This window comes from Molothrus aeneus, chromosome 26 (assembly GCF_037042795.1).
Source record: "Molothrus aeneus isolate 106 chromosome 26, BPBGC_Maene_1.0, whole genome shotgun sequence".
Classification (NCBI taxonomy): Eukaryota; Metazoa; Chordata; class Aves; order Passeriformes; family Icteridae; genus Molothrus; species Molothrus aeneus.
The window spans coordinates 1,513,630-1,541,023 of NC_089671.1; the positions used below are offsets into that span (position 1 = coordinate 1,513,630).

General features: G+C 54.2%; 2 long non-coding RNA genes across 2 annotated transcripts in view; both read left to right on the forward strand.

Annotated features, from left to right (window-relative positions):
* Nucleotides 1-6,281, forward strand: part of LOC136566712 (uncharacterized) — a 39,061-nt gene extending 32,780 nt beyond the window's left edge. The window contains exons 3-4 of the long non-coding RNA XR_010785060.1: nucleotides 5,354-5,503; nucleotides 5,636-6,281. This is a non-coding gene — a long non-coding RNA (uncharacterized lncRNA). The remainder of the gene's footprint in view (nucleotides 1-5,353; nucleotides 5,504-5,635) is intronic.
* A 13,758-nt stretch (nucleotides 6,282-20,039) lies between these two features.
* On the forward strand, nucleotides 20,040-27,010 carry LOC136566737 (uncharacterized). The gene is made up of 2 exons (XR_010785066.1): nucleotides 20,040-20,744; nucleotides 25,666-27,010. It is a non-coding gene; the product is annotated as an uncharacterized lncRNA (long non-coding RNA).
* The last annotated feature ends 384 nt before the right edge of the window (nucleotides 27,011-27,394 follow it).

A 27,394-nucleotide genomic window follows, 5' to 3' on the forward strand; every position in this document is an offset into this window, starting at 1 on the left:
GCAGAGGCTGGGCAGAGTCACAGAATAAAGCAGGGATTTATTCAAAGCATCTCCTCCATGGATCCACCTTGGGCAGCACCAGAGCCCAGCCAGGGCTGCACCCAAGATGAACCAAAATGGTCCCAAAATGAACCCAAGATGAACCAAAATGGCCCCAAAAGGAACCCAAGATGAACCAAAATGGTCCCAAAATGCACGGCCGGGCACGGGGTCTCTCCCTTGGATCAGTTCTGCTCCATTTGCACCTTGCAGTTCATTGTCCCATTCCAGCTTTAGCCCCTGCAGTCCCACCCTGCTTGTTTTTCTCTCTGCAGCCCACGGGGTTTGTGCTCCTGGGCTGAGATTTGGATCATTTGTCTTTGGTGCCCAGCTGGAGCAGGAATTGTTTTGTGTCCCTGCTCTGTGCACAGAGCTCAGCATCCCCTGGTGTGAGCCCAGAGCCACACACTAAAGCAGCACAGAACCTGAAAAATAGAAAAGCTCAAACCTGAGCCATCCCCTCCCCTGTTGGAGATCTCCTGTTGGTGAGCAGGGGGCAGAGCCCTCCAGCTGCTTTGGAGGATCCAGGCATCACCAGGAGCTGCTGGCAGAAACCTTGGGGAGCTGCTCAGCTCCTGCCTGTCCAGAGGCAGGAAAAGCAGAAATGCTGGAAATCATCAGCAGAGCTGCTGCTCAGGGAATGTCCCTGCAGGGTCAGGCCCATCCCTCAGCCTGCCAGGGGTTTGTCACTGTGGGGACACTGGAATAAATGACCCAGAACAGTCAGCAGGCGCCAGAACCTTCCTGAAACCTGGGGCAGCGTGGGCTGGCCCGGGCTGATGTCACCTGTGCTTGTCACCCTTCTCAAAAATGAAGGGGAATGGGACTTTCTTCATTCCTGGCCCTGTGACAGCTCTGGGGCTCTGCAGAGCCAGGGTGGCCCCTCCTGAGGGGAGGGAGGGGACATTGCTGGAAAGAGCAGGAGGCAGAACAGGTTGGAGTGTGTCAGCCAGAAAGTGCCCAGGGCTGGGCCTGGGGGGAAGGTGAGAGGTTCCATTTTTAGGCTTCCACCTGTGCTCAGGTTTGGGGGCTGGGTCAGGGCTGGAATTTGAGGAGGGAGCTGCAGGTGGAGCTGGGAGCAGTGGATGCCATGCTCTGGGTGCATCCCTCTGGGAATGAGCCAGGACTCACCCCTGGGGTATTTTCTGTGTGGTGTTTTCGGGGTCCCCCCCGTGGCAGGAAGGAAATGATGAATCTGACTCCATGTTCTTAGAAAGACATAATAAATAATAATTTCTTATTTTATGAGACTATATTACATATATTGTATTGTATTATAATATATATATAATATATATTATAATATGTTATCTATTTTATATTATGTAAAGTAATAAATAATTTATTATTTTACAATACTATACTATATTATAATATAGTATATATTATAGTATATATTAATATATAGTATATATAATATACTATATATTATGTATTTATATATTATAATACATATTACATATTTATATATTATATAAAATAATAAATAATTATTATTTTATGATACTATATTACATGTATTGTATTGTATTATAATATATATATAATATATTATAATATGTTATATATTTTATATTATGTAAAGTAATGCATAATTCATTATAATATATTATAGTATTGTAAAATAATAAATTTTATAATAATAATAAAATATTTAGAATATTTAAATATTTTATATATTTAAATTTTAAATATTTTATATAATAATAATAGATATTATATACTTATATATTACAATATAATACATATTATGTATTTATATATTATATAAAATAATAAATAATTATTTATTATTTTATGATACTGTATTATATTAAAGAATGCTATACTAAACTGTACTAAAGAATAGAGAAAGGATACAGACAGAAGGCTAAAAATATAATAATGAAAACTTGTGACTCTCCCCAGAGTCCCGACACAGCCTGACCATGATTGGCCATTAAGCCAAAACAATTCACATGGAACCAATGAAACAATCACCTGTTGGATAAACAATCTCCAACTACATTCCAAAGCAGGAAAACACAGGAGAAGCAATCAGATAATTCTTGTTTTCCTTTTTCACCGAGGCTTCTCAGCTTCCCAGGAGTTAATCCTGGCAGGGGGATTTTTCAGAGAATGTGAATGTGGCACAGCCAGGGCGTCCCTGGGTCTCCCCTGGGCCATCCCCCTCCTTCCTGCAGGTCCTCCTGCACCTCTGAGGTTTTTGTGGCGGCATCTCAGGGCAGCTCTCCAGCACCCTGGGATGTTCTGGGGTTAAAGGAGCAGAGTTTGGGCGGTCTCATCCCGCCTGACCCCCAGCACTGAGCATCCCCCCCTCGCTCAGGTGTCCGTGAGTCAGCGGCGGCTCCGGGTGACTCACGGCGCTGTCTGGGTCAGGGCTGCTCATTAACACCTTCCCAGCAGGGAACAAAGCTCTGCTCCCGCCCCGAGCTGGAGCCAGAGCCCTGCAGGGCTGCCCTCGGGGATGATCCCTCGGCACGGGCTCTGGGAACGGGAATGGGGCTGCTGGGGCTGTGGTGAGCGGCTCCCTGAGCCTGCCTGCTCCTTCTGGGCTGCTTTAGATCCTCCTGCACTGCTCCAGCCCTGGGAACCCACGGAGAAGCTGCTCCATCCATCCCTGGGGGTGTTCAAGGGAGCTTGGAGCAGCCTGGGACAGTGGGACGTGGCAGGAGGTGGCACTGGGTGAATTTTAAGGTCCCTTTTCCCCCCCCAGACCATTCCATGACTCCACATCCTGCAGTGCTGGAGGGGGCAGCGTGGAGAGGATTTCTTCCCAAGGATCCCAAATTCCCAGCCCAGGGAGGAAGGAGCTGGGAGGGTCCCCTTGTGAGATGGGACATGTGGGACACTGAGGGAGGGGTGGAAACAGGGAGAGAGGGGTGGAAATAAGAAGAAAGGGATGGAAACAGGGTGAGAGAGATGGAAACAAGGAGAAGAGAGATGGACACAGGGAGAGAAAGATGGAAATAGGGAGAGAGGGATGGAAATGGAGAGAGGGATGGATACAGGGTGAGAGGGATGGAAACAGGGAGAAAGGGATGCACACAGAAATGCCAGGACTTCCATTTTCCAGTTTTTTGGGGCCAGGCTGGGCCCAGCCTGGGTGTGGGTGCAGGGCCAGGGCACGGTGTGCCGAGGTTCCTGCAGTGGGGCTGTGGCTCTCCAGCTGCATTTTTGTCAATCCAGCCCTTTGGATGGAAGAATTGCAGCAGTAAAAGCGGAATTGGGACATGTCTGAGCAGGGCCAGGGGTCTGAGGGAGCAGCAGGAGCTGCCAGAATCCTGTTCCTGCCTCTTGGAGCCCTTTCCTGTTTGCCTTTGCTGCCCACACAGTTTGTGCTCTCTCTGTCTGTGGATGCTCCCACCCTCCACAGCCAAAATTCTCATTTTATTCCTGTTCTTTGCTCTGCTCCTGGAGAACAGGGGAGGGCAGGAGGCAAATCCCATCCCAAAATCCCATCCCAAAATCCCATCCCAAAATGGGCAGGAGGCAAATCCCATCTGCTGCAGACCCAGCACCTGCTGTGCTGGCTCGGGGTGGATCCTCTCCCCCTGTGGGATGCTGCTGAGCTCTTGTTCCATCCCTGCTCTCCTGGGATGTTGTGGGGGCTCCTGGAGAGGACAAAACCCCGGGGCTGGTGGCCAGGAGCTGCTGGTGGCTCTCAGTGTGTGGCCTGGGGCTCAGGGAAGCAGATGGGCCCTCCCGGGGAATGGGGCAGGGAAATGGAGAAAATTGCACCTGGAATCTGCCGGGTTTGGGGGGAGGAGCAGGGATTTGTAGGGCAGGGGGCGCTGGGTGGGTTTTCCTTGGGGGAGAGCAAAGGGTTAAACTGTCCTGTGGGTTAAACTGGGCACTGAACTGGATCCACACATGCAGGGTGTGCTGGTGTCCCCAGGATGGGCAGGGGACAGGCAGGGGACATCAGTGCTGCTGTGTCCAGTGCTGTGATGTGCCAGGACAGAAGGGGACATCGTTCCCAGTGTGTCCAGCGCTGTGGTGTCCCCAGGATGGGCAGGGGACATCATTGCTGCTGTGTCCAGCGCTGTGGTGTCCCCAGGATGAGCAGGGGACATCGTTCCCAGTGTGTCCAGCGCTGTGGTGTCCCCAGGATGAGCAGGGGACATCATTGCTGCTGTGTCCAGCGCTGTGGTGTCCCCAGGATGAGCAGGGACATCTCTCCCGTGCCTCTCTCCCCGCAGTGCCGGCTCTCCCCGAGCTCCGGCCGCATCCCGGGCTGCCCCTCCGGGCTGGGCTGGGCAGGAAGCGCTTTGAAGTGCGGGTGTTCCCCGCTCTGGAGATAAGAGATCAGAAGATCAGAGCAGCCCCGGGGCTGCGCTATCGCCCCGTGCCCTCTGATCGCTCCCGGCCGCGGCGCCTTCAAACACCGGGCACTCCCTGGGCTGGGCTGGGCTGGGGGCACAAACCTGCACCCACCCCTACACCCACCCTGCATCCATCCTGCACCCCTGGACTGGGCTGGGCTGGGGGCACAAACCTGCACCCACCCTGCACAAACCCTGCACCCATCCTGCACCCACCCTGCACAAACCCCACATCCCTGGGCTGGGGGCACAAACCCTGCACCCCCCTGCACCCCCTGAGGGTGTGTGAGCTGCCAGCCCAGAGCTTGGACCCTCTGGATGTTCTCCTCAGGCACTGGGTGCCTCTGGGGTGTGCCCAGTGTCCCTGCCTGTCCCACATCCCGCTGTGCTCAGGGCCTGCGAGTTTGGGGTTGGTGCTTTGCCAACCCAGTGATGCTCGTGAGGAGCCTGTGGGGTGTCCCCAGTGTCCCTGTCTGTCCCACATCCCGCTGTGCACAGACAGACAGACAGGCCCCTGAGCCTGGGAAATGGGGGTTGGTGCCCTGCAAACCCCAGTGACGCTCACAAGGCACCCCTGGATGTTCTTAGGGGGCACTGGGTGCCTCTGGGGTGTCCCTGCCTGTCCCACATCCCGCTGGGCAGAGGTCCCCAGCCCTGGGGGTGTGGGGTCAGGGCCCTGCAGATCTCAGGAGTGTCCCCAGCAGTGTTTCACCTGCCTGGTCATCCCACATCCCTCTGTGCAGCAATCTTCAGCCCTGGGGGTGTGGGGTCAGGGCCCTGCAGAGCTCCGTGGTGCCCAGGGGGCAGGCAGGAGGATTTGCAGCCCGCAGCTCCTGGGAGTGCACAGAACAGGTTGGGGGAAAGGAGAAGGGTTTGGGGCCGCTGCTCCTTCCCACATCCCTGCAAACCCTGGAGTTGGTGCTGGGCGAGGAGCAGCCCCTGACCCACCCTCACCTGGCCCTTCCATTAACGCTGCTTTTCCTTCACAGGGGTCCTGCTGCAGGCTCGGGGTCAGGGACAGAGGGACAGATGGACAGCCAGGAGCAGCTCCTGAGGATGGGATGGACACTGCAGCTGGGACAGAGGGACAGATGGACAGCCAGGAGCAGCTCCTGAGGACAGGATGGACAGAAGGACAGGCAGAGCAGCTCCTGAGGATGGGATGGACAGAAGGACAGATGGACAGCCAGGAGCAGCTCCTGAGGATGGGATGGACACTGCAGCTGGGACAGAAGGACAGCCAGAGCAGCTCCCCAGGACAGGATGGACAGAAGGACAGCCAGAGCAGCTCCTGAGGATGGGATGGACAGAAGGACAGAAGGACAGCCAGAGCAGCTCCCCAGGACAGGATGGACAGATGGACAGCCAGAGCAGCTCCCCAGGACAGGACAGCCAGTGCTGGGCTGCACATCCCTGCAGGAGCTGCGCTCCTCCCCGTGGAACTGACAGGACTCAGGAGCAGTTTCTGCTGGGCTTTGGGAATTTGGGAATTATCCCGGTGGATCCTGGCCATGGATGGATGGTGGAGAGCTCCTGGGTCAAGCAGGAGCTCAGTGCTTTTCTCTGGCAAGGACCAAGACCTTGCCTCCTTTCCAGTGGATATTTCTGGTTTTTATTTTTACCCCTCTGCTCCTTTCTTTTTTTGCTGTTTTTCGGGGGTTTGGGTGTTTCCTGAGGATGCTGGAGCTGCAGTGGATCCCATGGTGGGGACTGGAGCCTTTGGAAGAGCAGGAGCTGAGCTGGAGCTGGGGTTCCAGAGGCTCGTCCTGGCCTGGGGGGGCTCAGGAGGGTCCTGGTGCCACAGCCCCCAGTGGATGCCAGGGCAGGAATGGGGGGAAGCCAAACCCCAGCATGGGGAATGTCACCCTCAGAGACAATTAAACTGCATTTAATTAATAAACCCCATTGGCTCTGTCAGTGCTGGATGTTGTTTTCCCACATTTCCAGGGGGTTTTGGGATGCTTTGGATTGTCCAGGAAACCTTGAGAGTGAGAAACTCAAAGTGGCAAAGGCAGCCCAGGAGTTGAACACCTTCATTTTGCAGGAGAATTCTCCCCTGTCCTTTCCCTCCTCCCTCTCCAGCCTTTAACCACCACTGCCTTCCCTCCTGCTCCAAAAGCCACTGAAATGCCAATTATTTCCCCTAAAATCCTGTTGTTAATTGGGCCTGGATCCTGTTCCCTCCTACCCTGTGAGCACCAGAAGGTGCCCTGTGGAAACAGAACAGGAGAGGGATATTTAGGTAGTGGAAATATCCGTTATTTTTTTAGGATTTTGAACATTATTTAACCAAAAAAAAAAAGAGGTCCTGTTGTATAAAAAGCACCGTGGCCTGATGAGCATGGATTCGGAATGGTGATTTGGGAGCAGCCAGGGTGGCTGGAACTTTCTGCCAGGATCATTTAGGTTGGGAAAGGTTTCCAAGGCTGAGTCCAAGCTGTGGCTGATCCCCACCTTGTCCTTCAAACCACAACCCCGAGGTCCTGCTCCCCCTGTGCCATCCTTGCCCAGAATCCTGCGTGGATCCATGGATGGGCACGGGGACAGATCCAGGGATTGGGGATTTTGGGGGTTCCTGAGGAATGTTCCCCTTTGGATCCCCCAGGCCTGAGCAAACACAGCCAGGGAAGGGTGGGACCTTCCTGGGTGAGCAGCCAGGAACCCCAGCCTGGGGAATCCATGGATTTGTGGGTTTGCTTTCCCAAATGCAAACATTAACCCTTGCTGGGCAGGAATTCTGCTGTCCTGCACAGGGAATCCATGGATTTGTGGGTTTGCTCTCCCAAATGCAAACATTAACCCTTGCTGGGCAGGAATTCTGCTGTCCAGCCTGGGGAATCCATGGATTTGTGGGTTTGCTTTCCCAAATGCAAACATTAACCCTTGCTGGGCAGGAATTCTGCTGTCCAGCCTGGGGAATCCATGGATTTGTGGGTTTGCTCTCCCAAATGCAAACATTAACCCTTGCTGGGCAGGAATTCTGCTGTCCAGCCTGGGGAATCCATGGATTTGTGGGTTTGCTTTCCCAAATGCAAACATTAACCCTTGCTGGGCAGGAATTCTGCTGTCCTGCACAGGGAATCCATGGATTTGTGGGTTTGCTCTCCCAAATGCAAACATTAACCCTTGCTGGGCAGGAATTCTGCTGTCCAGCCTGGGGAATCCATGGATTTGTGGGTTTGCTCTCCCAAATGCAAACATTAACCCTTGCTGGGCAGGAGTTCTCTGCTGTCCTGCAGGGGGAATCCATGGATTTGTGGGTTTGCTTTCCCAATGCAAACATTAACCCTTGCTGGGCAGGAGTTCTGCTGTCCTGCAGGGGGAATCCATGGATTTGTGGGTTTGCTCTCCCAAATGCAAACATTAACCCTTGCTGGGCAGGAGTTCTGCTGTCCTACACAGGGAATCCATGGATTTGTGGGTTTGCTTTCCCAGTGCAAACATTAACCCTTGCTGGGCAGGAGTCCTGGTGTCCTGCAGGGAATTCCTTGGCTGTTCCTCCAGGCTGGGAGAGGTTTGGGGTCTCTGTAGGGTGCCAGAGCCCCTCTCTGAGGAAGGTCTGGGAGCCACAATCCCCCAGGAACGAGAATTACCCCAAAGCTGCTCTGAGCTAAGCTCATTTTCCCTCTAGAAATGCGCTTTGGTCACCTTCAAGGAGAGGAAGTTCTGCTGGCAGAGGGTTCTGCTCCTTTCCACTCCATGAGATTTCATGGAGCCGTGGGCAGGATGAGCCACCCCAGCTCCTGCTCCCTGCTGTTTTCTGGGTGCTTGGGATGGCCAAACCTTCCCCAAGCCTGGTCTGACATCCTCCCCCTCTCCAAATTAAGTGCCAGCCTTGCCTCAGCCTAATTAAAACCAGCAATGAGGACTGGGCCAGGCTGTAAAATTCTAGGACAGTTTTATGTGGAGCAATTAAAAGGAAGGTAAAAAAAATTGTTAAGAAATTAAACACTAATTACTTTTTTCTTGTTGTTTTTTTTTCTTTTTTTGGCCAGCTGAGCTGTTCTGGCATTGGGGCTGTGAGGGGGATGCAAAACCTGGGATGGTCGAGTCCCTGCTGCCATAAATCTGCAAATCTGCATCAAATGTTCCCCTGTAACTCATCTGCAGCCAATTAACCTCAATCACGTTTTTTCAATTAAAATCCCAGGCCTGATGGCAGAGCCTGGTGGGGAGGGGTGGTGGCAGAGGCAGGGTCTGGGCTTCAGTGAGGTGGAAATATCTGTTTTAAAAGGTGTGATCCCATTTTTAGTGTTTTCCACATAAAATGGGATGTAAATGCCTGGGCCCAGGGGGATTTACAGGGAATCCCAGCTGGGCACTTTGGAAAACTCCTTTGGGATGGGTGTTTCCAGGCTGCTCCAGGGAAGGTGGAGGATCCCAATCCCAAAGTTTGGGGTGGGGATGGTGCCTTGTGTAACACTGGGATAATTGGCCTGGGATGGGGAAGGAAGCTGCTGCTTCCTCTCTCTGTGTCTGGTCTTGCTCCTGAGCCTTTTCTCTGGTGCTTGGAAAAGGAAAACAAGAACTGAGGTGTTGGGAAAGAGGGGAGGGAGGGCAGGGCTTGGAGCCTTAAAAAAAAAAACCAAAAAACCAACCCATAAAGGGGGATAAACCTTCCCAGGCTGGAAGGAGAGGGTGAGGAGCTGCTCTTGGCCCCAGAGGAGGAAATATTCAATTTCCCTGTCTCCCTGCACTCCTCCTGGGGCGCATTCCTGCAGGGAACGTTGTTTATGGGTGGCCCATAAATCCTGGGGGGTGCAGGCACAGAAATCTCCCCTGGATAATTCCATGGGAACGGAGTTTTCACCTTCCCGGATGGAAATGGAGCCTCATTCACCTCATGCTCCCAGGCTCTGCGGGAGCTTTGGGGATGGGGAGGACGCTCGTGGTGTCCCCACGGCGGGATGTGCTTCCAAAACCTCTGCAGAGACCCCACGGTGTCACCCTGGAATCCCAATGATTCCCGAAATCGCCCGGGGCCCCTCGTTCCTCCGACAAGCCCCTGCAGGTTTCCCTTGTTAGGAAACGCGGGCTGGTTTATTAACACCCGCAATGTTAATTGCTGTAATTGGGAGGCACCGGCTGCCCCCGCCGGGGATGCTGTGGGTGTGGGAAGTGCAGGAATGTTCTCCCGTGGTTCTTGCGGTGGTGATGGGGCTGCGGCTTTGGGCTCGGGTGCTGAGAGAACGCCGAGAAACCCACATGGATCTCCTCGGTTTGGGCTAAAAATACATCCCAGCGGGGATTCAAGTGGTAATTAGGGCCTGCTAATTAAGCAGCGCCCCAGGCAAGGGTGGCGATTCCCAGGGGTTTGGATCAGCGAGCACCAAAGGAGCCCCAGGGATGCCCAGGGCAGTGCCAGCCCTGCACCCAGCCGAGGGATTTTGGCTCGTGGGGAGGATTATTCCAAGTGGAGAATAAAACATTTCCTGATTTCCCTCCCCTCAGTGACCAGAGCAGCCCTTCCCCTTGCCCAGCCGGTAGAATTCCTGTCGGGAAGGAGCAGGGGAGGGGGCAGTAAATGGGATTTAATCACAGAATTCCTGTCGGGACAGGGCAGGGAGCAGGGGAGGGGGCAGTAAATGGGATTTAATCGCAGAATTCCTGTCGGGACAGGGCAGGGGGCAGTAAATGGGATTTAATCCCAGAATTCCTGTTGGGAAGGGGCAGGGGGCAGTAAATGGGATTTAACCGCAGAATTCCTGTCGGGAAGGGGCAGGGGAGGGGGCAGTAAATGGGATTTAATCGCAGAATTCCCGTCGGGAAGGAGCAGGGGAGGGGGCAGTAAATGGGATTTAATCGCAGAATTCCTGTCGGGACAGGGCAGGGAGCAGGGGAGGGGGCAGTAAATGGGATTTAATCGCAGAATTCCCGTCGGGAAGGAGCAGGGGAGGGGGCAGTAAATGGGATTTAATCACAGAAGTCCTGTCGGGACAGGGCAGGGGAGAGGGGCAGTAAATGGGATTTAATCGCAGAATTCCTGTTGGGACAGGGCAGGGAGCAGGGGAGGGGGCAGTAAATGGGATTTAATCGTGGTGCCACGGCCTGGGGGGGTTAATCTGTGCCAGGTTTGGGGCAGTGCCAGGCACGGGCACTCCCCAGCCAGGGGGTCCTGGGGTGGGAAAAGGAAAAGGGGAGACCTGGGAGTCCTCAGCTTTAAAAAAAAAACCAAACCCCTGAGTTTTTGGGAAGGCTCTGCTTCTCCCACTGGAGTGCTGGGATGTGGACAAAGGGAGGGTTTGGTGGGAATGGCCATCCCTGGATGGGGGAGGAGCAGCCTGGCAGAAGTGGAAACGTCCCTGACTGCGGGAGTGTTTGAGGTTGCATGGGCTTGGATCCCTGGAGTGTTTGGGGTTGGATGGGTTTGGATCCCTGGAGTGTTTGGGGTTGGATCCCTGGAGTGCTTGGGGTTGGATGGGCTTGGATTCTTCTTGGGATTATTTTGTTTTGAGGATTATATTGTTTTTTTGGATTATTTTGTTCTTGGAATGATTTTGTTATTTGGATTATTTTGTTTTTATTCTTGGGATTTTTTTTTAATTATTGTGTTCTTCTATTTGAGATTAATTTGTTCTTCCTCTTATTTTTTGTTCGTCTTCTTGGGATTATTTTGTTCTTCTATTTGAGATTATTTTGTTCTTCCTATTATTTTTGTTCTTTTATTTGGGATTATTTTGTTCTTTTATTTGGGATTATTTTGTTCATTTGGGATTATTTTGTTCTTTTATTTGGGATTATTTTGTTCTTCTTTTTGGGATTATTTTGTTCTTCCCCCAACTCCTGTGCAGGAAATCCCCCAGGGGTGTCTGGGGCTGTCGTGCCATACCCCAGCCCTGAGTCAAAGGTGGGCTGATGTTCTGGAGCTCAGCCCTGGCTGTGCCTGCTCTCCCTGCCTGGGAGCCAACACCTGAGCCTGAGATCCTTATCTGGGTTTATTTTTAGAAATTCCTGATCGATGCCGGCAGGAGGTGACTCATGGCTGGGAGAGGAGCTGCCTCACCTCCCCAAGGGTTTTGGGAACCGAAGCTGCTTAGGCTCAGGCTCTGCTCAGGCTCAGGATCTTGTTCATGCTCAGGCTCTGCTCTCAGGCTCAGCTCAGGCTTGGCTCAGGCCCTGCTCTCAGGCTCAGGCTCTGCTCTCAGGCTCAGGCTCAGGCTCTGCTCTCAGTCTCAGGCCCTGCTCTCAGGCTCTGCTCTCAGGCTCTGGCCCTGCTCTCAGGCCCTGCTCTCAGGCTCTGGCCCTGCTCTCAGGCTCAGGCTCTGGCCCTGCTCTCAGGCTCTGCTCTCAGGCCCTGCTCTCAGGCTCAGGCCCTGGCTCTGCTCTCAGGCCCTGCTCTCAGGCTCAGGCTCTGGCCCTGCTCTCAGGCTCTGCTCTCAGGCCCTGCTCTCAGGCTCAGGCCCTGGCTCTGCTCTCAGGCCCTGCTCTCAGGCTCTGCTCTCAGGCCCTGCTCTCAGGCTCAGGCCCTGGCTCTGCTCTCAGGCCCTGCTCTCAGGCTCAGGCTCAGGCCCTGGCTCTGCTCTCAGGCTCAGGCTCTGCTCTCAGGCCCTGCTCTCAGGCTCAGGCTCTGCTCTCAGGCTCAGGCTCAGGCTCTGCTCTCAGGCTCAGGCCCTGCTCTCAGGCTCTGCTCTCAGGCTCTGGCCCTGCTCTCAGGCCCTGCTCTCAGGCTCTGGCCCTGCTCTCAGGCTCAGGCTCTGGCCCTGCTCTCAGGCTCAGGCTCTGGCCCTGCTCTCAGGCTCAGGCCCTGGCTCTGCTCTCAGGCCCTGCTCTCAGGCTCAGGCTCAGGCCCTGCTCTCAGGCTCAGGCCCTGGCCCTGCTCTCAGGCTCAGGCCCTGCTCTCAGGCTCAGGCCCTGCTCTCAGGCTCAGGCTCTGCTCTCAGGCTCAGCCAGGTGGACAAAGCCCAGCATGCAACCCCCGCTCCGTGCCCCGGAGCCGAGCAGGACCCGCCCGTGCGGTGCTGGCCGGGCCGGGTGTTTATCAAACCGGGGCTGACGAGGAGAAACCTGCCCGGAGCTGTCCCCGGGTGATAAAATTCCTGCACTGCTGATTCCCTGATTAGCGGCGCTTCCTGGGGCTGAGCTAGACTGGCTTTGGGGCTCTGCTCCCCTCTGAGCCCCTTCCTCTACACCCAAACTCTTCCTAAACCCGGATTTGAATAGAAACCCGATAAGATTTATAGGGAAAACAGAAGGGATTATATCAGGCAAAGCCTCTCTCCCCTGAGGAAATGAGGCCTGAGGGTGCTCGCACAGCCCCCAGGCGGCTCCAAGAGCAGGCAGTGACCCCAGCACGGCGGTGCCACCTTTCTGTCCCCCGGGGTGGCTGAAGGGGCCGGGTGCCACCATCCCCACCCTGTGCCCGGCCGGGTTTTGCCGCTCTCCTTTGGGAGCGGCCGAGCCGCAGTTTTGGCAACAGCGCGGGCCGGGAGTGGCGCGGGGCGTTGGGAGCGGGCAGGGACAGCGGTGACAGCGCTGCTGGCACCGTGCCACGGCCACCCGGGGCCGCAGGGCTCTGCAGAGGGGCACGGGGCCCTCCCTGGAGAGGCTTTTAGGAGGCAGAGTTCATGGAAAGCCCGGCGGAACCGAGCGCTCCGTGCTGGCTGGGCTGGGGCTGAGTCACCCTTTGAGTCACCCGTGTCCTCGGCAGGCGGGGGAGCGGAGAGGGGACACTGGGGCGGAGAGGGGACACTGGAGCAGAGAGGGGACGCTGCTGTCACCCAGCTGTGCCATCCCGAGCCCTCCTGGCACTGCTGAGCTCCTCCCCAGTGTTGTGTGACAGTGGGGCAGAGAGGGGACACTGCTGTCACCCACTGTGCCATCCAGAACCCTCCTGGCACTGCTGAGCCCCTCCCCAGTGTGCTCCCAGTGCTGGAGCAGAGAGGGGACACTTCTGTCACCCACCTGTGCCATCCCGAGCCCTCCTGGCGCTGCTGAGCCCCTCCCCAATGTGCTCCCATCGCTCCCTGGCCGTGTCCCTGCTCGTTTTCCCGTTCTCTCCTTTCTGCAGGGCCCTCGAGGGGACCCTCGTGTCCCTCCTGGTGCCCCCGAGCCTCTCCCTGCTCCTGCTCTGCTCTGCTCCCGGCCTGGCTGAGCTGTCCCAGGGCATCACCTCGGGCCGGGCCCAGCATGGGGCGCTCCCAACCCCTGGCCGAGCTCGGGGGAAAAGGAAAAAACAAAAATTTGGCCAAAAATCTGGAAGGGCCGAGGGTCGCAGAGTCGCGGCGGGACGCGGTGGATTTGTCCCCTGGGGTGTCCCCGGTGTCGCTGTCCCCGGTCGGTGCCACCCCAGCGGGGCCCGGGGGTCGCTCCTGCCGGGCGGGGCGCGGCCATGACATCACCTCGGCGGCCTCCCATTGGCTGCCGGGCCGATGACGCCATCCCTCCCATCCCGGCGGGGATGCGGGCGTTGCCATGGGAACGGGATGCGCGCTCTGCCCGCGGGGAGCGTGGGACCGGCTGGGGATGCTCTCCTGTGCCATCGGCGACGGCACTCGGGGCTGATCCTGGTGGAATTCGGGCTGATCCTGGTGGAATTCCCCGCTGGCAGCCGGGGAAGGGCGGGAGAGGCTCCTCTGGCCTCCTCCTGAGAGCCCCAGCCCGCACCTCCAGCAGCTCGGGGGAGCCTTTTCCACTCTCCGCCTCCTTTGGGAGTCGAACGAGCCGCGTTCAGCTCCTCCAGCGCGGTTTAATCTTTCCCCAGCCCCCCAATAACACTTCTTAAATCCCCGGCCGCTGCGGGAGAAAGCTGAAAAGAAACTTTCAAACGCTACAAAAGAAACAGTTTAGCGAGAACGCCGCAGCTTTTCAAGGGTGAGGTGTTGGAAACGTGGGAGGTAAAAGCAGCTGGTGCTCGGAGCAGGGGCTGCGGCTCTGCCTCCTCCAGCCCGCGGCCCCGACCTGCCGCTGGTCACACGCGATTCCCAAGGACAAAACAAAGCCCTTTAGCCCAGGCTTCAACTCTGACCTTGCTGTGGCAGGATTAAAATCTGCTGGAGATGGACAGAGCGCGGTGGCAAAGAGTTAATTCCCCCTCCCTCCTTCCCTCCCTCCTTCCCTCCCCCTCCTCTCTGCTTTTTACTCCTTTTCTTTCCAACTGGCCTGGTTTGCTGCGGAGAAATTGGGAAAACAAACAGCCAGAGGAGCTGGAGGGGCTGCAGGAGGCACAGCTGGGGCTTTCTCTTCTCCCTGCCGCGTTTGGGGCTCCCCACTGCGGCGTTGGGGTTCACTCTCTGCTCCTGCAGCCTGGGGGAGCACCCTCAGGCCTCGTTTTCTCAGGGGAGAGAGGCTTTTCCTGGAATAATCCCTTCTGTTTTCCCTATAAATCTTATCAGGTTTTTATTCAAATCCGGGTTTAGGAACTGTTTGGGTGAAGAGCTGAGTTGTGCACAAGTTTGGGATATTTTTTTGTTTTTTTGTTTTTAATGAAAAACACCCCCAGTGCCCAAAATTCCAAGCAACTTTGAAGGTAACTTTGTAACATCCTCTGGCCCTTTCTGGAACTTTGTGCAGTTTCCTTGGCTGTGTTCCCTGGAGTGGGAATATCGATAAAATGCAAATTTCCTGAGCTCTGCTCTGGGCTCCCGCAAATGCAAATTTCCTGGTTCTGCTCCCTCCAGCAGAAACCTGGGGAAAATGGACTTGAGGGAGAGGAGGAGGAGGAGGAGGGAGCAGGATGCTCTGAACCCCTCTGCCCCAGCTGGGTGTGTCCCCACTCCATCAAAAATTTCCTGGAGCTTCCATAGGCTGAAATAAGCGCGAGTCTGCTTTGATCTCCTCAGATTTCATCCGTGCCACGAGCAGGGGATAAATTAGGGCTGAAAATGAAAATCTGGCAGCCGGGGTGGCCCTGGAGCTGAGCTCTGTGCCCTCCCCAGGCTGGCTGCTGGCAGTGCCACTCGGGCACTGGCACCTCTCACCCGTTATATAACAGCGAGTGGGACTGGCAGGGCCAGCCAGGAGCCGAACAAACCCTTCCCAAAGGCTCCCTGGGGCAGCTGGAGGCTGTGCCAGCCCCGTGCCCGGGCTGGGCAGCTCCTGCCAGGACAGGGAGCTCAGGGTGCTCAGGGTGCTGGGAGCAGATGTGGCAGGCCCGGGAGCCGCTCAGACCCGGGGGATGCTCTGAATGCAGCTGGATTTGGGCACTGAGCTGCCTTTGAATCGTTGGGGTTTGGGGTTTGGGAGTGGAGGCTGTGCCAGCCCCGTGCCCAGGCTGGGCAGCTCCTGGCTGGGTGCTCAGGGTGCTCAGGGTGCTGTTTGCAGGGCTGGGGGTGCTGGGAGCAGATGTGGCAGCTCCAGGAGCCGCTCAGACCCAGGGGATGCTGTGAATGCCAGCTGGATTTGGGCACTGAGCTGCCTTTGAATCAGTGGGGTTGGGGTTGGGGTTTGGGAGCGGAGGCTGTGCCAGCCCGGCCCTGAGAGGCTCCTGAGCCCTTTCAGAGGGGCTCAGCAGGGTTGTTGGCTACTCACAGGTTGCTCCAGGAGCCCTTGGGCCCATTTGGCCTCTCCTCGTGGGCACTGCTGGCGTGGAGGGGCCTCAGCTGTGGCACCCAGAGCATCTTGGACATCTCCGTGTCCTCCTGAGCTCCCAGAGCTGCTGGAACTGCTGGGGTTAATCAGGGCAGGCACGGGGAGTGTGAGTGCTCCTCTCTCTGTTTGCACCAGCCTTGTGCAAAACTCTGCACTGAGGGTGCAGCACCCTCAGTGACCCCCTCACCCCCTGGGGATGGCACAGGGGGATGCTCAGGGACACTGGGGGATGCTCAGGGACACTGGGGTGGCACTGGGAGATGCTCAGGGACACTGGGATGGCACTGGGAGATGCTCAGGGACACTGGGGGATGCTCAGGGACACTGGGGTGGCACTGGGAGATGCTCAGGGACACTGGGATGGCTCCAGCATTCCCAAAATGCTGCTGCTGTGGGTGCAGTGCCCTCAGTGACCCCCTACCCTGCTGGGAGATGCTCAGGGACACTGGGATGGTGCTGGGAAATGCTGAGGGACACTGGGATGGCACTGGGGAATGCTCACAGGACACTGGGATGGCACAGGGGGCTGCTCAGGCACACTGGGGGATGCTCAGGGACACTGGGATGGCACTGGGGGATGCTCAGGGGCACTGGGATGGCACAGGGGGATGCTCAGGGACACTGGGATGGCACAGGGGATGCTCAGGGACACTGGGATGGCACTGGGGGATGCTCAGGGGCACTGGGATGGCACTGGGGGATGCTCAGGGACACTGGGGGATGCTCAGGGACACTGGGGTGGCACTGGGAGATGCTCAGGGACACTGGGATGGCACAGGGGGATGCTCAGGGGCACTGGGATGGCACAGGGGATGCTCAGGGACACTGGGGGATGCTCAGGGGCACTGGGCTGGCTCCAGCATTCCCAGCTCCTGCTCTCCCTTCATGCCCCACCCTGCCTGGTGCCCCAGCTCGTCCTGCCTGGAGCGGTGTGGGGGTGCTGGAGGAGGAGCTGCTCCCTGGGAATGGGAAGGGTTTTGTGTCCTCTGAGGGGGCTGAGGGGGTGCAGTGACCCCAGGGACACGGAGGTGACACCTCCAGCCCTGGGTGATGGGGAGCAGGTGCAGGGCAGGGCTGGGGCAGCCAGGGCTCGGCTGGGAGAGGCGAATCCTGGGCTTTGGGCACTCAGCATCACAGAGCTTTGGGAATTTCCTCAGGAGCAGGGGGAGATGGGCAGAGCCAGCTGCAGGGGAGGGATGGGAAGAGCAGCTTCACAAAAACCCAAACTACCAGGAGCAGAACTCTGCTTCAGGTCGGAGCAATTGTGGTGCAGATCAGCTCTGGCTGCCCTGAGATTCCAACTCCTTTTGAATTTCCTCCCTAAAGCCCGAGCCATCCTCTGCAGGACAAACCTCCTGCCTTGCAGCCTGGCATTACCAAGCAACCATGTCCTAAAATTCACAGCCCAATGGAGAGGACTTTGTTTACCAGGAAGAAAACCCTTGAAAAGGGGAATCTTTGGCGGAAGCATGACGGGATTAAGGCCGGCGTTTCTTTAGGCACCGCTGTTGTTTTTCAGGGCCTGACCTCGGTGCTCTGCTTGGTTTTTGCCAAGCCACTCTTTCCCTGCCTAATTTAGAGCAGGGCTTTGTGCTGGGCTGGGAAGGGGGAGGAGGCAGGGCCGGGTTTGGCAGCGCAGGCGGGAGCTGGGATGATCTGCTTTGGAGCACAGGAGTCGGTCATTAGATGCTGTGCTGCCGCAAATCCTGCTGTAATTAATTTTCTCCTGAATTAATTAGAGGAATTGTGACGGCAGGCCAGGCTGGGAAGGTGTGGGGGGAGTTTTTCCAGGGTGATCTATGGGTTGTTGGCAGAGCAGGAATTAAATCTCCTTCCTCTGCCTTCCCAGGCTGGTTCTGGAGCCGCTCTCAGCCACGACTGGGGTGGGCAGGGGGGAAGGTCCTGGGCACTGCTTGTTCCTGGGGAAGCTGTCCCAGATCCCAAATCCCAAATTCAGGGCATTTCTCCTCTTTTTTGGGAGTTTTGGTGCATCCTGAAGTAGAGGAGGTGGGACCCAGCACCCTGAGGCTGGGCAGTGCTGGGCTCTGGCCCTTCCAGGGCTACATGGGGGAGGAAATTCAGCCTCAATTCCAGGCTCCAGAGGAGAAGAGGATTTAGGGGATGTCGGTTTGTTCTTGTCCTTCTCCTCTCTGACACCTCCCTGAGCTGCTGGGCAGGTGGGACTAAACATTCTCGGGAAGGATGAGGGAAATTCCCGCAGGTTTTGGCTGTGCAGCATCCTGGGGAGCTCACCTGCCCCAGGTGAGCCTGCCTGGCTTCCTCCTGCTTCAGGGGCAGAGGGAAGGGAGGGCAGCACGGGAATGTGGAGCCTTTCCAGCCAGAATTCTCGGAATTATCGGCCCCAAAGCCGAGCAGGGGGAGCTGGGAGCACCCAGGGGAAGCAGATTATCCTCAGCACTCGGCAAGGAAGGAGCAGCCCCGGGGCGAGGGGAGGCGCAAGGGACGGCATTTCCTGGAGAATCCTCAATTCCCGTGCTGAGGAATGGGGATGCTGTTTGCCAGCTGATCCCGCGGGATGAGCCAGGGTCCCCCAGCTGGCTCCTGCTTAATTAACCCCAATTAGCGCCGCTGCTGGTGCCTCCGGGGTCGAGGGGAGCCGGGGCACAGCCCTGCCCAGCAGCTGGTGGCACCTTGGGGCTCCCCTGGTGACACGGCCCGTGGGCCTGAGCTGCAGATGGGTTTGGCATGTGCAAAGCCCCAGCTGGAAGTGGGGTTGGGTGTCTGTGTCTGTCACCCTGTGCCAGCTGCCATCATCCCCCCATAACCACCAACCCCCAAAAAAAACCCCAAACAAAACCACAAACCATGATCATAAATCATCAACCAATCACCCACCAAATTTTCCGTTCTTGTAGCCTGTAGCACACACTCTTGTATCACACCAGGGGAAGTGTGGCACAGGACTTAGAAGGAATCAGCCTGGGAGCTGCAGATGCTTCCGTGCATTTGGGATCTGGGTGCGTTTGTGGTGCTGGAAAAGGAGATTTCACTGCTCTTTGCCCAGTGCTCTGTGTTTATCACCTGCCCCTTCTCCCAGCCCGGTCTCACCTTCCTGATCCACTATCAAATGTCTCTTTTCCTTCCATTCCCTCAGAACTCTGATGATCAGGGGGATTTGGTGCTTCCTTCCTGCCCCGTTCCCAGGCCAGGAATTCTCCCAGCTTTAATCCCACCTGGGACAAGCTGTGGCACATCCTCTGCCTCTGCTCTATCCTCCCAGCACCCAAACGCTGGGGCAGCTCTGGGAGCACTCAGGGCTCCTCATTCCCTCATTTCCCCCCCCAGATCTGGCAGATTTGTAGGGCTGCGTGAGGCTGCCGTGGATCCTGGCTTTTCCAGCATTCCCGATCCTTTCTGTGCCGTCCTGCTGCAGGTGCAGGAGCTGCCTCTGTGCCTGGCTGAGCCTTTGGGGCTCCGGGGCTGGGGGAAACCGAAGCCCCGAGGTGCCTGTGCCCTCTGAATGGGAGCTTTGTCTCGGCAGAAAGGGCCTTGAAAGCGATCCGGGGAAGGCGATTGTTATCTGCAGGCTCCTGAGCTGCTCGGATCCTGACTTTGTCAGAGATCTGGTAATTTAAACTTCAACCTGCTTATTAGAAATTTGAGAGAATAGTTTAATAATAAAAAGCAGATTTTTTTTTTTTCCCTCCCCACCCCTTTGTTCCTGTGCTCTTCTCTCTCTGGGCTGCTGGGGATATTTAATCGTCTGATATCCCCCCCCGGGCTCCAGCTCCCTCTTGGCTTTTAGTTGTTTAAAGAATGGGATAAAATGGCAAGAGGGTTCTTTTTGAGGGCTGCCAAGCAGGGCTGTCCCTGTGGTCCCTGAGCTTTTGGGAACAGGGAGAGCTGAAAGGAGCTGGAGGGAACGTCAGCTTCCCACTTGTCCTTGTTTTAAAGAGCCCTGGAAATGCACCCAGGTGCAGGAGTCCCCTCCAAGCAGGACCCTGCTGGCTGTGCTTGTTGGAAATGATACAAAGTTTTATTTATTTATTTATTTATTTATTTATATGAATTTGTTTTTTTCTCCTACAAAAGCTGCGTTCAGTTACATACAAAACAGTGCTCTGCTGCTGTGGGTTCCAGGGGAAAAGGGGAGCAGGTTCCATGTCCTGGGCAATCCCATGGGAAAAGGGGAGCAGATTCCATGTCCTGGACAGTCCCATGGGAAAAGGGGAGCAGATTTCATGTCCTGGACAGCCCTGGGGAGCAGGTTCCATGTCCTGGGCAATCCCAGGGGAAAAGGGGAGCAGGTTCCATGTCCTGGACAGTCCCAAAGGTAAAAGGGGAGCAGATTCCAAGTCCTGGGCAATCCCAAAGGAAAAGGGGAGCAGGTTCCATGTCCTGGGCAATCCTAGGGGAAAAGGGGAGCAGATTTCATGTCCTGGAAAGTCCCAAAGGAAAAGGGGAGCAGGTTCCATGTCCTGGACAGCCCTGGGGAGCAGGTTCCATGTCCTGGGCAATCCCAGGGGAAAAGGGGAGCAGGTTCCATGTGAAAGGCACTTCTGGGGACAGGAACTTCTGTTCCAGGTGAGGGGGAGCAGGTTCCATGTCCTGGACAGTCCCAAGGGAGAAGGGGAGCAGATTCCAAGTCCTGGACAGTCCCAGGGGAAAAGGGGAGCAGATTCCATGTGAAAGGCACTTCTGGGGACAGGAACTTCTGTTCCAGGTGTGGGGGAGCAGGTTCCATGTCCTGGACAGTCCCAGGGGAGAAGGGGAGCTCCATTCCCTGCACATGGAGAGGCTCCTGAGCCGTTTCCTTCTGGGCCTGGGTTATGTTGGTTCACTCTGGCTCCTGCCCTGGATGCCACTTCCATGACATCACCTGGAGTGGAGGAGGTGAGACACTTGTGAGCGATTATCTCGTGCAAATAGCCCTGGGTAAATAAGCTCGGGGCACTATTGACACTGAGACTGTTTCTCTTCCGAATTTCCTGCTGGGGGAACTTTGCCAAGTAGCCAAAAATGGGGGTGGGGGGGGGCGGGAACCCAAACTCCTCAACCCCAAACTTCAAATTTCAAGTCAGGGCATGGAGCTGCTGTCATGCAGGTAATTGAGTTTGCAGCTCCTGGCAGAACTTCCAGGTGGGAGCTTGGTCCGGGGCTAATTTTGGGAACTGGGATCTTCCTCCTGGGTGGTGCTTGGAGCTTCTCACCTTTACACTGCCAAACCGGGCTCCCTGCCTGCATCGAGCTGGTTTTCCCGGGAGAAATTCTCCTGGAGAGATAGGAGAATGGTGCTGGGTCCTAGTTTGGAATTGAGGGAAATCTAGTGAAGTGATGCAAAACTTCCCTGGTTTTATAACTATATAATACTTGCATTTCTATATATTATATTTATATTTTATATATTATATTTGTATTTATATATGTATATGTATATATGTGTATATATATGCATTTATACAATTTATGCATTTGTATTTATATGTGTATATGTATATATATATGCATTTTATATATATATGTGTGTGTTTATATATGCATATATATGTATTATGCTTGTATTTATATATATTTATAACTATATAATACTTGTATTTCTATGTATTATACTTGTACTTTATATATTTATATTTATAACTATAACTACAAAGATATAATATTTTTATTCCTATATATTATATTTGTATTTATGTATGTATATATATGTATTTATATATGTATATATATGTATTTATATGCATATATATGTATTATACTTGTATTTTTAAATATATATATAAATATATATATATAAATATAGAAATATATTTATAACTTCATAATACTGGTATTTTATATATTATACATATATATATATAAGTATTTCTATATGTATATGTATATATATATATGTATTACACTTGTATATTATACTTGTATTTTTATATCTATTTATAACTATATTATACTTGTATTTTTATATATATATATATACATATTTATAACTACATTATTCTTGTCCTGAGCATTACACAGTTAACCCAGGGCCTGCTGCTGCTGTGATTTTTCCTGGATTTTTCCTGGATTTTCTCAGCTCCTCCTGAGGAGCTGAGGAGGGATGGGGATTTCCAGCAGTTTTGCCACCTGCAGGGCTGCCCTGTGCCCTGGCAGTGCCAGCCTTGCCCTGCCCTGGGAGCCCCAGGGTGGCTCAGGCTGAGCACATCCTCAGGGCTGGCAAACTTTAACCACCAGAGCCCGTTTTTTATTAACCTGAATTTCCTCCCTCTTCCCCCATTACCTCTGCAGAAAAGAATCTGACCCTGAGTTCTCAGCATCACCTTCAGGGTTTGGTTTTTTTTTTTTACATTTTTGCCCCCCTCCCTGCCGTGGCTTTGTGGTTTGGGTGAAACTCTGCAAAGTGAGTGTCCCTGCTCCCTCCTGCCCTTGTCAGGCTCCTGGGAGCACTTTGGGGCTGGCACAGCAGCAGCTTTAAGCCCTTCAGAGGAGCCTCTTAATTAAATTTGAAAAGTGCTGGGCTAAGAGGGTTTGCAGAGCAGTCAGGTGCTGGGCCCAGGGCCTGAGCACTGCCACAGGCTTGCACCACCACCCACAGCCCTGATCCCTTGGGCCATGTGCACAGATTAGGGAGAAATCCCTCAGAAATGAGGAGTTTAACTCCTTCCAGCTCTGGGGGTTTGCAGGAGCCGGGCCCTGCTTGGGGGGACACCCTGAACACCTCCACAGTGTCCCCAGTGCCCACTGCAGGTGTCCTGCACCTCCCTGGCAGCACAGCCTTGTTCCATCTCCACGTTTCCTTGCTGCCAGCTCTCCTTGGGCTCCCGAGGGAGCAGCAGGAGCTGCAGGAGGTGACATTTCCCTCCCGAGCAGCTGTGACACTCCCTGCCTTGTTTCTCTGCTCAGATCCTAGGTTTTGAGGAGGATTTCTGGGTGTTCAGGGGAGCTTTGAAAGAGCAAAGCCCCATCAAGAATAGGGTTTAAAAATCCCCTTGAAAGACTCATTTTTAAAGGGGTTTTTCAAGATGAGGCTTGGAGCAAGCTGGGGTGGTGGAGGTGTCCCTGCTCATGGGGGATGTGACACAGGATAAAAGGAGGAACATCCCCAGGCTGTGGCTGCACAAAAAGAGGGAGGTTGGGGTCATTTTTGCTGGGTGGAGCAGACTCCTGTGGGGAAAAAGATGATTTCCTTCCTCCTGGTTTCATCCCATCCCATTCCTGTGCATCTTCCCAGGGAGCTGGGCCTGCCCAACCTGCAAAATGTCCCCTGGGAAAAGCCAAATTCAGGAATAAATAACCAGGCCTGTGCTCTGAGGCCTCCTGGCCAGGCCTGGCTCCAGCTTGGAGGTGGTTTTGGTGCACTTTTGGGAATTCCTTCCTTTATTCCTCGTGTACATCCAGCACAGAGCTGCCCATACCATGCCTGGAGCTTTGGGCCTTCTAAAATAAGGGACATTTTCTCCATAGCCACTTGGAGGGATAAAAAAACCCCCAAATCTGAGCATCCCAGTGCCTGGCCTTGAGGGCCCTGGGTTCTGTCTGGGAGTTTTTACAGGGAGGTTTTCCCAAATGCTGGATCCTGGGTGCAGAAGCTTTGGGCCTTCTAAAATAAGGGACATTTTCTCCATAGTCACTTGGAGGGATAAAAACCAAATTTGAGCAGCCCAGCACCCATCCTTGAGGCCTCTGGGAGTTTTTACAGGGAGGTTTTCCCAAATGCTGCATCCTCGTGGGCCTTCTAAAATAAGGGAAATTTTCTCTATACTAACTTGGAGGGATTAAAAAAAACCTCCAAATTTGAGCAGCCCAGTGCCTGCCTTGAGGGCTCTGTGAGTTTTTACAGGGAGGTTTTCCCAAATGCTGCATCCTGAATGTAGAAGCCTTAGGCCTTCTAAAATAAGGGACATTTTCTCCATAGTCACTTGGAGGGATTTAAAAAAACCCTGAATTTGAGCATCCCAGTGCCTGGCTTTGAGGCCTCTGGATTCTGTCTGGGAGTTTTACATGGAGGTTTTCCCAAATGCTGGATCCTGGATGTATTCCCAAATGCTGGATCCTAGTGGGCATTCTAAAATAAGGGTCATTTTCTCCATAGCCACTTGGAGGGATAAAAAAAACCCCCAAATCTGAGCATCCCAGTGCCCGGCCTTGAGGGCCCTGGGTTCTGTCTGGGAGTTTTTACAAGGAGGTTTTCCCAAATCCTGGATCCTAGTGGGCCTTCTAAAATAAGGGATATTTTCTCCATAGCCACTTGGAGGGATAAAAAAAACCCCCAAATTTGAGCAGCCCAGCACCCATCCTTGAGGCCTCTGGGAGTTTTTACAGGGAGGTTTTCCCAAATGCTGGATCCTGAATGTAGAAGCCTTAGGCCTTCTAAAATAAGGGACATTTTCTCCATAGTCACTTGGAGGGATTTAAAAAAACCCTGAATTTGAGCATCCCAGTGCCTGGCTTTGAGGCCTCTGGATTCTGTCTGGGAGTTTTACATGGAGGTTTTCCCAAATGCTGGATCCTGGATGTATTCCCAAATGCTGGATCCTAGTGGGCCTTCTAAAATAAGGGACATTTTCTCCATAGCCACTTGGAGGGATAAAAAAAAACCCCAAATTTGAGCAGCCCAGTGCCTGGCCTTGAGGGCCCTGGGTTCTGTCTGGGAGTTTTTACAGGGAGGTTTTCCCAAATGCTGGATCCTGGATGTGTTCCCAAGGTTTTCCCTTTGGTTTCTGAAGCTCGGGGGTTTTCTGGGCTGGGGGAGAGCTGGACAAGGCCAGGCAGGGCTGCACACACCAAGTGTGGGGCTGCAGCAGCACCAGTGGCTTTGTCCCAGCTCCCAGTTCCTGCCTGGAGCTTTGGCTGCTGCCTTGGGGCAGGAGGGAGCAGCATTCCAAGGAAAATGCAGCTTGGGGAAGGCTGCTGGAGCCTCCTTCCTGCCTGCAGAGGGGCTGGAGTTGGGGTTTAGGGTCTCCTGGTAAATCCCACGTTCCCAAGGAGCCTGGAGCACATTGCAGCCAGGCCAAAGCCAACAATCCTCTCCAGTTTCAGGAAACTGGGAGCTGTGGTTTTACAGGACGGGTGACACGGGTGACATGGGTGACAGGCTGCAGCCAAGGCCAGCCCTGGCTGGCAGTGACAGTCACCTGGGCAGGTTGTGCTGTGGGATTGCTCAAGGTGGGTTCAGGAATTTGGGACTTTCTGGGCTCCTGGACTTGCAGCCAGAATTGCTGTGGGTGAACTTGCCAGGCTGGCTCCAGGGAATTCAGATTCCTTCAGGGAATTCAGATTCCCCCAAGGAATTCAAATTCCTCCAGGAGGTTCAGTTTCCTCCAAGGGAATTCAGTTCCCTCCAGGGAATTCAGATTCCTTGAGGGAGTTCAGTTCCCCCTAGGGAATTCAGTTTCCCCCAGAGAATTCAGTTTCCTCCAAGGGAATTCAGATTCTTCCAAGGGAATTCAGATTCCCCCAAGGAATTCAGATTCCTCCAGGATGTTCAGTTCCCTCCAGGGAATTCAGTTCCCTCCAGGGAATTCAGTTTCCTCCAGAGAATTCAGTGTCCCTCAGGGAATTCTTTTTCTTCCCTGGCTCAGTCATTCCCCCAGGCAGAGGGGAAATCACTCCATTGCTTCCCACAAAGGAATGGGGGAGAAATTTTCCTGGGCTGTTGCCAGTTCTGTACCTTTAGGTGAGTGCTGGGGGGACACTTTCTGTGCTGGAACTTGGATTTTCATATTTTTCTGGAAAACCCCAGGCTCTGGATGACCCTCTGTGAGCAGCCCAGTGTCCACCCTGTTTCATTCTGATCCCAGCTCCTCTTTTATTCCAGCTGTGGTGGGATCCTGAGGAGAACATGGAATTGTCCTGGCTCCCTGCTGGCAGCTCCTGGGAGGTGTTTGGCACCTCTGCAGGGCTGGCAGTGCCCCTGTCCCTCTCAGGGGATCCCGGGCTGCAGCAGCTCCTCCCCAGGTGCAGGAGGGAAGGAAGGAAGGATGTGTTTTATCAAAGTCAGTCCCTGCTGTTTGAGTTCCTGCTCTGCAGCTCGATATCATCTCAAAGCCAACACGGGAGGTAAACAATGACTCTGCTTTGCTTTGAGTCCTTTCTCCTTCTCCTCTTATTTAACTTCTCAGTTGCTCCAAGTGTGGCTGCAGCAGATGTGAGGATGTGTTTGGGGGAGCCTCTGCTGCCGAGCCCTTCCTGGAATCCTGCAGAAGCCGAAAAGAGCAGGAAATATTTTTCTAAGGCAGCCGAAACGAGTCCTCCTTCAATAATAACCCAAGGTGTGAAAAACCCCTCTGGTATTTATGAGCAGATGTGATTCAGGACTAATAAAGACCTGAGAACCTGTCAGGAGCTCATGGGCATCAATGAATCATCTGCCAGAGATGGTGGATTTATCAAGCTGAGCTCATATCAAACTGGTTTTATGGTGGTGGCTGGTGGCACTGGGGACACTGAACGAGTCCCAGGTGTCCCCAAGGGGAGCAGAGGCCTGGCTGCCACGGAGGGACTTCACCACCAGGAAGGAAACCTGAGCTGCCAGGAGCCAGGGCTGCAGCTCGAGGAGGAAATTGCTCTTTCTGTTGAGCCGTGCAGAAAAAACAAATCTCACCCCCAGGAGCCGCCTTCAAAGGGAGAAACTTCCTGCCCTGGGAGCTGCCCAGGGCTCAGCCCCTGGCACCCACGGGCTGGGGAGAGCCTGGAGGGACTCAGGGGAGGCTTTGGCTTGGGAGAGACCCCAAAGCTCATCCGGTTCCACTGTCCCAGGCGGCTCCAAGCCCTGTCCAGCCTGGCCTTGGGCACTCCCAGCATCCAGGGGCTGCCAAAGCTGCTCTGGGAATCTGTTCCAAGGCCTCCCCACCTTCACTGGGGAGAATTCAACCTAAATCCAACCTAAATCCTTCTCCTGTGTCACCAGAGCCCCCCTGAGATGATGTTCCTTGGTCTCTCTTCATTTTGAAAAATTTCCTTTTGTTTTTTGCTTTCACCAAAGCCTTTCCTGCTGCCTCTCTTCCTTTCCATGGTTTTCCTCCTCTGCTTCCTCCCCTCTCCTCTCCCACTCTCCCTTGCTTGAAATCCATGGAAAAAAAAAATGTGCAGCCTCCCCAGGAGAACCTCTTGGCAAAGTCATAACTTGTTAAGCGCCGTAATTAAAATATTTCTCTCATTAACTTGGAAATGATGTTTCTTCCTGAATTATGCCGGAGATTTTTTTTTTCTCCCCTCACTAATTAAATTGCCAGTTTCAACAAAACTGTTTCAGATCCACGGGATCCCAGGCAGAGCAGGAAAATCCTTCTCCAAAGGGACCCATTCCAAGTCCTTCTGTGCCACGTGGAGCGTCCTCCTCAAGCAGCAGCAGGACCCAAATGTCCCCAGCTCCTGGGAATTGGAGGAAAAGCAGGAATATTTTCCAGGCTTTTGGTGATTTGCTGGCTGTTTGGGGATGTCCCTGCAGCGGTGCAGGGTCCTGACAGGGACGTTTTCCACAGGAGCCGGGTCCTGGCAGCGCAGTTGGGTGCAGGGGAGGCGTTGAGGAGTTTTGGCATCAGCAA